We start from the raw sequence: 11523 nt of genomic DNA on the forward strand, positions 1-11523 counted from the left end.
ATTGTGTGGCTATCCTAGTATCTAAAAATTAGACTTCAAACTAAAATCAATCAAAAGTGATGAAGAAGGTCATTTCATGCTAATCACAGGAAAAATCCAACAAGATGAAGTCTCAGTTCCAAATGTCCATGCCCCAAATACAAGGGCACCCATGTCTGTAAAAGAAACATTACCAAAACTCAAATCATACATTAGACCTCACACACTTATAATGGGAGACTTCAACGTCCCACACTCAACACTAGACAGGAACTCCAGACAGAAACACAACAAATAAACAAAGGAACTAACAGAAGTTATGATCCAAGTGGGTTTAACACACATCTAAAGAACATTCCACCCAAATACAAAAGAATATATCTTCTTCTCAGCTCCACATGGGACCTTCTCTAAAATAGACCACATATTGGCAATATAGCAAACCTCAACAGATACAAAAAAATTGGAATAAGGCCCTATATATTATCAGACCACCATGTTTTAAAGTTAGAATTCAACAACAACACGAATTGCAGAACATCTACAAAATAATGGAAATTGAACAATGCACAATTGCAACATTCCTGAGTCAAGGAAGAATTAAATACAGAAATTAAAGTCTTCCTAAAATTCAGTGAAAATGAAGGCACAACATGCCCAAACTTATGGGACAATTTGAAGGCAGTACTAAGAGGAAAGTTTATAGCACTAAGTGAATATAAAGAACCTGGAGATTAGTCACACTAGAGAATTAATAGCACAACTGAAAGCTCTGTAACAAAAAGAAGCAAACTCACTCAGGAGGAGTAGACACCAGGAAATAATCAAATTGAGGGTGAAATAAAGTCAAATCAAAGAAAACAATACAAAGGATCAATGTAATGAAGAGTTGGTTCTTCAAGAAATTCAACAAGATAGACAAACCTCTATCCAAACTAACTAAAAGTCAAAGAGAGAATTCAAATCAACAAAATCAGAAATGAAAAGGTATACATAACAATGGACACAGAGGAAATCCAGAGAATCTTCAGGTCATAGTTTGAAAACATGTACTCCACAAAATCAACAAACTGAAAGGAAATGGCAAATTTCTGGATAGTTATCACTTACCAAAATTAAATCAAGAGCAGATAAGCAACCAAACAGACCTATAACTCTCAATGAAATAGAAGCAGTCATCTAAAGTCTCACATCTGAAAAAAAGGCCAGACCCAGATGTCTTCAGTGCAGAATTCTACCAGAAATTTAAAGAAGAGGTAATTACAATACTCCTCAAAGTGTTCCACACAGGAGGTATGTTGCCAAACTCTTTTATTGAAACTACAATTACCTTGATACCCTAAACACACAAAGACACAACTAAGAAAGAGAACTACAGACCAATCTCCCTCATGAACATTGATGCAAAAATACTCAATAAAATATTAATAAATCCAATCTAAGAACACATCAGAAAAATCATTCACCATGATCAAGTAGGCTTCATCCCAGGGATGCAGGGATGGTTCAACATACAAAAATCTATCATTTAATTCACCATATAAACAAATGGAGAACCAGAAATTTCATGACCGTCTCAGTAGATGCTGAAAAAGCCTTTCATATAATCCAACACCCTTCATGATAAAGATCCTGAACAGATCAAGCATAACAGGAAATACCTGAACATAATAAAAGCAATATACATTAAACCAACAAGTAACATCAAACTAAATGGCAGAAACTAAATTCAATTCCTCTAAAATTAGGTAGAAGTCAAGACTGCCCCTTCCATATATATTCAATATTTTACTTGAATTTCTAGCTAGAGCAGTAAGACAAGAAATAGAGATTAAATGGGAAAGGAAGAAATCAAACTTTCACTATTTGCAGATCATGTGATAGTTCTCATAAGTGACCTGAAAAACTCTACAAGGGAACTCCTACAGCTGATAAACACGTTCAACAAAGTGAGAGGATACAAGGTTAACTCAAAAGAATCAGTAGACCTGTTATATATAGATGATAATTGGGCTGAGAAAGTGATCAGAGAAACATCACCCTTTATAATAGCTCCAAATAACATAAAATACCTTGGGGTAATGCTAACCAAACTAGTGAAAGACCTGTACAGCAAGAACTTTGAGTCTTTAAAGAAAGAAATTAGAGAATATACCAGAAAATGGAATGGTCTCCCATGCTCTTGGATTGGTAGGATTAACATAGTAAAAATGGCAATCTTGCCAAAAGCAATCTACAGATTCAACACAATCCCCCATCAAAATACCAACACAATTATTCACAGACCTTGAAAGAAAAATATTCAACTTTCTGTTGAAAAACAAAAGACCCAGAATAGCCAAAACAACCCTGTACAATAAAGGAACTTCCAAAGGCATTACTATTCCTGATTTCAAGCTCTATTGTAGTGCTATTGTCCTGAAAACAGCTTGATATTGGCACAAAAATTGACAGGTAGACCAATGGAATTGAATTGAAAACCCTGATAATAACCCACTCAGCTATGAACACTTGATATTTGACAAAGAAACTAAAAAATTATATTGGAAAAAATACAGCATCTTCAACAAGTGGTGCTGGCGTAATTGGATATTGGCATGTAGAAGACTGCAGTTAGATCCATGTACAAATGATCAAAGACCTCAACATAAATCTAGCCACACTGATCCTGTTAGAAGAGAAATTGGGAGGTAGCCTTGAACCAATTGGTACAGGAGACAGCTGAACATAACACCAGTAGCACAGACACTGAGATCGACAATAAATAAATGTGACCTCCTGAAATTGAGAAGCATGTGTAAGCATGTGTAAGGCAAAGGACACAGTCAACAGGGAAAAAGGCAATACACAGAATGGGAAAAGATATTCAGTAACCCCACATTTGGCTGTTCTCCAAAACTAACAAAGAACTCAAGAAGCAAGTCTCCAAAACATCAAAAGATCCAATTAAAAAGTGGAGTACACCCCCGTGGAGGGCCTCACCTCCCTGGGGAAATGAGGGGATATTAAGGGGGTTGGTGGGAGGGCATGGGTGGAGGGAAGGGAAAGGTAGAAGGACCTGGAATTGACATGTGAAGCAACCTTGTATCTAATTTAACTTTAAAAATAAAAAACTGTAATCATAGATAAAAAAAGTGGAGTACAGAACTAAATAGATAATTCTCAACAGAGGAGTTTAAAATGACTGAGAGACACTTGAGAAAGTGCTCACCATTCTTAGTCATCAGAGAAATGCAAATTAAAACAACTCTGAGATACCATCTCACCCTGGTCAGAATGGCTATAATCAAAAACACCAACAACAATTTATGCTGGAGAGGATTTGGAGAATGGGGAACACTCTTTCAATACTGGTGGGCGTGCCAACTCGTACAGTCACTTTGTAAATCAGTATGGTGACTCCTCAGAAAATGAGAAACAGTTTACCCCAAGATCCAGCAATTCCACTCTTAACATATACTCAAATGATGTACATTCATGAAATAAGGGCATCTGTTCCACTATATTTATAGCAGCATTATTTGTAATAGCCAGAACCTGAAATCAACCTAGATGCCCATCAACTGAAGAGTGGATAGAGAAAATGTGGTACATTTACACAATGGAGTACTACTCAGCAGAAATAAAACAATGGAATCTTGAAATTTGCAGGCAAATGGATGGCAGTAGAAGAAACCATCCTGTGTGAGGTAACTCAATCACAAAAACACAAGCATGGTATGTACTCACTCATATATGGATTTTAGGTATGAAACAGGGGAATGCCAGTCTACAATGCCACAGTCAAATAGTCTGGGAAACAGGAAAGACCCTAAAAAACATATGCATAGTAATCCAGAGAAGGGGAACAGGATGGAATATTCTTAGGGGAATGGAAGCAAGGGGGGAAGAGATGAAGCTGGGAGAAATTGAGGGGAGTGAAGAGGACATGGGGTAGCAGGAAAGTTGAGTCAGGAGAAGAAAAGAGGAGAAAAGGACGAGAGACACCATAATAGAAGGAGCTATTATAGGTTTGAAGAGAGATCTGACACTAGTGAGATGTCCTGTGGCCTACAAGATGATATCTACTGGCTATCTAAACTATAGTGGAGAGGCTACCTTAAATGTCCTTCCCTGATAATGTGATTGAGGGCTTCCCTGAATGCCATGCTAGAGCCTTCATCTAGTGGCTTAAGGTAGCCGAGGCAGACACCCAGAGCTAAACATTGAACTGAACTCCTGGAACCCAGTGGCAGAGAAGGAGGAGTGGTGAGCCAAGGGGTTAAAACATGGTTGGTGAAACCCACAGAATCAGCTGACCTGAAGAAGAGAGAGCTCATAGACACCTGACTGATAGCTGAGAGGCCAGCATGGGACTAATCTAGACTTCCTGAAGATGTTTGTCAGTGAGCAGGCCTCAGCATTCATTGGGGCCTCAGGGAATAGATTAGCATTTAGCCCTGTCATCCAGATGGATTTGGGAGCCCATTTTACATGTAGGGATGCTGACTCTTCCTGGACACATGGGTGAGGGAATAGACCCTGCCCTGGATCATGTGACAGACTTTCGAGATCCCCCATAATGGGCTCACCCTCATTCGAGGGTGGAGTGGGGACTAGGGGAGGGGTTGGGGGAGGGTGGAAGGGGTAGGGGAGAAGGAGAGAGGGAGCTATTTTGAACACGTAGACAAATTTGTTGCTAATTTATATTAAATAAATAAAAAAAGAATAGTAGACTAAATAACAGCACTTCCCAATTAAATGATTTTATCCTTGATATAAGGAAATTAGTTTGTATATTAAAAACAATTATTAATTTACCACTAGGTTATAAGATGATATGTACTCTAAGAATGGAGTTTTTCTTTTCAATGCAAAGTTTATGTCACAGGATATCAATATACATTTATAACAATTTATGAATATTAAAAAAAAGAATATGTATCTTCCATCATTTCCTTAGGTAGGTAAAATCAACAGTAAACCTGGTTTACTTAAATTATATCAAGGACAAAACAAGAGTAGACATAGCATTAGCATCTGGAACTGACAGTATTTATGTCCTAAGCTATTTTCATATTGCCTCCAATCTAATTTTATCCTCAATTATCCTATATTAGATTATGTCAAAATATTTAAGCCAAAGTAATCATTTTAGAGATGACTTTATCAAAAATAAAAATATGCATGCTTAGATACTTTGGTGTTCTTTAGAAAACTGCCATCATTTTTTGTTATATTAATATAAAAATGTATTTTAACAAATGATCTTTTAGTTTGAAAATAGCTAGTAACTTATAGAAGATGATCATTTGGCAACTCATTTCTACTAAAAATATTTGTATCTCTAATATTTTAATATCAAAACCACAAATGTATGACCCCAAATTTTTCTCTTGTATTGAAAAATCTATCTTTTCATCATACAATATATCCTGATTAGTATTTTCTCTCCATCTATTCCTCCCAATTTCTTCCCACCTCCCCTCTCCTCCAGATCCACTCCCTTTCTAACTCTAAGAAAACAACAGGCTTCTAAGCGGTAACAACAAAACAATAAAATAAAGTATAGTAAGATAAAACAAAAACTATCATATTGAAGTTAGACAAGTCAAACAATTAGAAGGAAAAGGTTCTACGACAAGACACAAGAATAGTCACCCTCTTGTAGCCTTCTCAGTAGTCCCATATAAACACTCTACTAGAACACAAAAGGTTAATATGGAGGACCTGGTGCAGACATCTGCTGGATCCTGTGCAGCCTGCAACAGTTTCTGTGATTTAATATGATCTTTGATCATGTTGATTTACAGGGTCTTATTCTCCTGGTGTCCTCCTTCCCTGTGACTCTTACATTCTTTCTGCCTCCTCTTGCACGGGATTCCTTGTCTCTGAGGGGAGGTATTTGATGGGGACAACCTGCTTACAGGTGAATTTTCCAAAATCTCTCCTCTGTCTCTGTCTTTCTGTGTGTGTGTGTGTCTCTCTCTCTCTCATACTCTCTTTTTCTCTGTGTAATGTCTGGCTGTCGGTCTCTGTATTTGTTCCCAATTTCTCTAGGAGGAAGCTGCTCTGATGATGGCTCAATAAAGTACTGATCTATAACAAATTACCATTGGAGTCATTTTATTTGCACTAAAAAAAGAAGTATTTGGTTTTACTTCATGTCTCTGGATTATCTAGCATCTGATTTGTAGTCACACAATCTGTGGCAGGTGTGGTTTGCATCTCATGGAGTGGACCTTAACTCCAATAAAGTATTAGTTGGTTACCCCTACAAGCTTTATGCAACCATTACACTGGCATATTTTGTAACAGAACAGAACTGCATATCAAAAGATTTATGACTGGGTTGATGCAAACATTTCTCTTTTGATAGCCTGCAGAATATATTCCCATACAAATCAAAAGGACTTTGGAAAATGCTATATTTAAAATCTATCTCTGAAGTACAAAAGTTTCTTTCATTTTCTGTTTTCTTTGGAATATTATGAGTGCATTTTCTTATAATTTATTGATTTTAAAATCACCAGGGTTTTCATAGTTTTATAGCAGTAGCAGTTATATAATAGTAAATATAGCACAGAATTATTATATATGGATATTTGTTAATTATATTATAAACTTTGAAAGCATATCATAGTATTTAAAATAGTGCAGTTAAATCAATTGAAATTCATTACTGGACACACAAAATCTATAATTATTTTATTGACTTGGTATATAAAATAAACATTTATAGACTTTTATATCAATTACCTAAAATATTTTCTGTAACTTACATGTCCTTTTTGTCTGTCGGGGTGTGTCTGTACTTAGAGATCAAAATCAGAGTTTCTTCTTCATAAGCATGCCCTGTATCTCTGTATCGCTGAGCTACTTCCCTAAATTTCTACACAATTTTATTCTGATTATAATATGCAAATTTTAATTTGAACATTTTAAGAAAAACTTAAGAGTTTTAAAACTTAAGTAACAATTTGTAGTGATTTAAATGTGATAATGTCTACTCAAAGACTCAGATATTATAATTCTTTGTCCAAGTTAATAACTCTTTGGAGATGATTAGGAGTTATTGTCTTGCTAGAGGAGTATGCTACTGGTAACTGACTTTGAGATTTTAAACGTCCTGTGCCATTCAGAAGGCAGTCTCTGTGTTTTCTGCTTGAGTTTAGACATGTAAGCCCTCAGCTGTTCCTACCAGCATGTCTGCTACTTGCTGCAATGCTTCTGTTGATGAAGATGAGGCATTTCTATCACTCTGGAATCTTAAGCCGTAAGTAAACACTTCCTTCTGTAAGTTGCCTTCCTCATGGTGTTTTATCACAGCCATAGTGAGGTATTCCATGCATTTCATACTAAGTTTGCAGTTTGTTGATCTCTACCATGCACTTTTTAATATATTTATATTTTCCTAGAATATCATACTTTTAAATCTAAATTTGTATATTTTATTATATTTCACAGTTTTTCCATCTTCCTATTTTTTCCTTTTTGAAAATAATTTATATCTATTAATTTTATTATCAATGGCAGTTTTCTTTAAAATTACTTATAAAATTAACAAAATTAATTTGTTTGATTTTTAGAGCTAATTTTGGATTGCATGTTTGGCTCCTCTTGTGCAAACTGAGTAACTCAATTAGATGGGGCCAATAAAATTTAGTCTTAACCTACAGATTTGGAAACCAGAAATGTGTTTTGTTACAAGCTATCCTGATCCCACATACGATCTAGTATTTAGCCATATAAACATTTTTAAATTTTGATAAATTACCTTAGACAGTTCTCAAAGGGATAGAATGGGTTGAAGATATTCATTAATTTCTTAATATCCAAAGCTCTAAAGGTTTGGTATTTAAAGTCATTGGGCATTTGAGATCACAATACTGTTTACATTTACTTATTAGTTTAATAGTCTGCTTAGAGGATTAAAATAAGTTTCATGGTTTAATTTGTTATCTTGAAAATCCCTGTACTAGGTGGAATGCTTTTTTTTTATTTTCAGCATGGACTTTTCCACATTCTCAAACATAGCTGAAATCACATAACTAAAAACTATGAGATATTCATTTTGCAGGGGCAGGATCATAATTACATAATTACACATCTGATGGGGAATGATCTCCTTTGTATATGTTTGTCTTATTGGTTGATGAATAAAGCACATATTGGCCAGGCAGTATGATAGGTGGGACTAGGATATGAGGAGGATTCTGGGTACTGTAGGAAGAGAGGAGTTGTCATGTGAACCCAGGAAGTGATTGAGCCCAAACACTAGGTAATCACAGACGTCTGGTGGTCTGTACAGAAAGGTAGGAAGTGACATAGCTGGGCAGTAACACTATATAAGAAGGGACAAACAGGATATTGCTTTTGTCCCTGCTGAGATGTTGAGCAGTCATCACGTAGTATGCAAAGGAGTTTCAGGTAAGGCATTGCCGAAAAGCTAAGACCACGTAGAAATACATAGATTGGAACTTTTGAGTTAATAATTCAGTCATTGCTAGCCAATAAGAAAACATGCCAACAGCCAACAACTTTACAATTAATGTAAGTCTTTGTGTGCTTATTTGGGGGTTCCAAAGGCAGCAGACCAAGAAAACTCACATTATACACATCCCTTGTATCAAGGTTGTTTTTCCCATACCCTCAACTATTATTGTAATTAAAAAACAGTTTAACATTATGCATATCTCTAAATCTTTTAGTAATATATTCATGTATAAGTCTTGATAAATATGGAGATTATGAAACAGTGGATAAATATAAAATTTTGCATTTTTATTCCTTATAATTTAAAATAAAAATTATATTTTAGAGTTTATTTAGAATGAATCCTTTATATAGGAGTGAAGGAAGTTTGAAATGAATAAATGTTACGTGTATTATATTTGAGAAATGTGAGAAATGTTAAGATGAATGATAAAACATAAAAAAACTTAACAAACAAAAGCTATTCTAGGCTCATAGGTACTCAAAGAAACTGAACTATTAACCAGGGAGACTGGTTGACCACAACACTCTGCATATATGCTGCATTTATGTAGTTTGGATCCTTTTGTGGGACTCCTAATATTAGGAACAGGGGTTGTTTCAGACTCCTACAGATTTTTCAGACAGTACTCCTCTTACTCAATTGTATTATCCAGCCTTAATATATGGGGAGGTGCTTGGTCTTACTGCAACTTAATATGTCATGATTTGTTCATTCTCATGGAAGACCTCCCTCTTCCAAAACAGAAATGGAGGAGTGGATAGGGAGATGGGAACAAAGAGGGAGGGGAAACTTCAGCAGAGATGTAAAACAAACAAATAAATGAATAAATACAATTTTATTTAAAAATTCGAGATTGTTTGCTGTAGGTTACATGTCAATAGTGAAAATGAAATAATTTCTACAGATTTCTTTAATGAACATAAACAAGTTATCAAAGGAGCATCAGAGGAATAAAATCAGATGTGACAAATTGAAAACACTGGCTTCTTACATCTATACATATAAGTGAATTCATTAAAAACTAGACAGCTAAGTAAATGTCTTAAATAAAAGATAAAGATTGTTCCAGTGAGAACATGGGGCAAGACTTTATTTTCTCTATATAAGAGCTCCATTTCATATTGAACTACTCAGAAGAACTTCAAGTAAAAGATGAGAAATTAACCATGGAAAAATAAGATTAAAATGCATAAGTGACATGAATATATTAATAAAAACAAAGACTACACAACTAAAATATTAAAAGAAAAAAGTAGAAAATTACATAATGATACAAGATCAATTTGTCAAGAAGACAAGACAATGTTAAATGCATCCTTACCTGGTAAAAGTAATAAAAATTTACAGTGCTAATTATTAGAATCGAAGAGGAAAATAGATAATTCTTTTGAAATAGTGGGATTTTTTTAACACTCTGTGTAGTGGATATTAAAACCCTGCTTTAGTAATCAGTAAAACTAGTTGAAAAAAGACATGAACATGGGAAATAAATAACATCTTCAATGTAGTTGGCCTACTGAAAATGCACAGGGAGACCTTATCAGATCACTGAGCAGCCACATTTGTCAAGTGCACACTGAGTAATTTGTGCTTGCCAGCTGGCATGTCTCAGTAAATTTCACAAGTGTGAAATCTTCACAGAAAGTGTTTTCTAAATCAAAAATTTAGGAATCAGTAATATTTGAATAGCTACAGAATCCTCAAATATTTGTAAAAGTCAAGTTTCTAAATGATCCATGATTGATTGAAGCAAGTAGCATTGGTAAAACATGAAAATATATTGAGCTATCTATGAATGCAAAGAAGGAGATGACTATTACATCCTTTGAGCAATGAATGTAGAAACCTCCTAAGAGGTCAAAACTTTAAATGATTACACTGGGCAAGAGGATATGCTTACAGCCAATGATCTGTATCTACAGCTGAAAAAATGAAAAATAAACTTCTAAAATGACAAAATAGAATCAGGTTAGAATCAAAGCTAATGTAGCAATAATTTTAAAACCTGAGCACAATTTTCACCCAGGAATAAAGAGTGAAAACAAACTTTGGTGACAGTAGCTAAGAAATTAGTATTGATTCTGTGACACTAAAAGCTGGTGGGAAAAGACTATGCAATTTTACACTAGCAAACTGTGAAAAAATATGGTAAGACACATAAGATTTCCAAACTGGTAGCAGAAAAAAATGTGAATGTACTAATGTACTAAATTTCAACTAGTTTGGTTTTAAGAAAAGTGCCCACAAAGAAATAGGAAGGAAGATGGAGGAAATAGTAAAAAAAATGGACATTTTAACCATTTCAGTAAGCTGCCACCAATTGATACAAATAAGTCAATGATACAAATAAGAAAACAACAATAACACCAAACAACACATCTCAGGGTCAAGATAAAAATTTCTTGAATAAGACATTACAATCTAAGTTTTAAATGTGTGTGATATATGTACATCTGTGTGAGAGCCTGCTCATGAGGGTAGGAATCTGATGAGCCCAGAAGGTATCAGATCTTCCTTGGCTAGAATTACAGGTTGTTTTGAACTGTCAAAGAGGGAGATAGGACCCAATTTCAGGAATTTTGGGAATGGAGTAAGTGCTGCTAACCCCTGGACAGTCTAGCTACCTCTATATATTAACACTTAAATTAGTAAGCATCTTTTTTTATGCCTACTTCTGCACACGCACACACAGAGAGAGAGAGAGAGAGAGAGAGAGAGAGAGAGAGAGAACAGAGAGAGAGAGAAACAGAGAGAGAAAGACTGTGCAAACAGGAAGAATGCTTTACCCATGAATACTTGCAGTTTAAGAAAATTAACTCTAGCTGTGCAGTGGTGGCACATGCCTGTAATCCCAGCACTCAGGAGGCAGAGAAAAGCAAATCTCTGTGAGTTCAAGATCAGCCTTGTCTACCAGAGCTAGTTCTGGTACAGTTTCCAAAGCCACAGAGAAACTATGTCTCAAAAAAATAAAAAAACAATGAAAAATAATATGTTACTTATGATTTTCATCAGGACTCCATATGCTTAGGAATTCTCAATTGTTTATACATACATGATAGTTCATT

The sequence above is a fragment of the Mesocricetus auratus genome, unplaced genomic scaffold (assembly GCF_017639785.1).
Source record: "Mesocricetus auratus isolate SY011 unplaced genomic scaffold, BCM_Maur_2.0 Super-Scaffold_100714, whole genome shotgun sequence".
NCBI classification, from domain to species: Eukaryota; Metazoa; Chordata; class Mammalia; order Rodentia; family Cricetidae; genus Mesocricetus; species Mesocricetus auratus.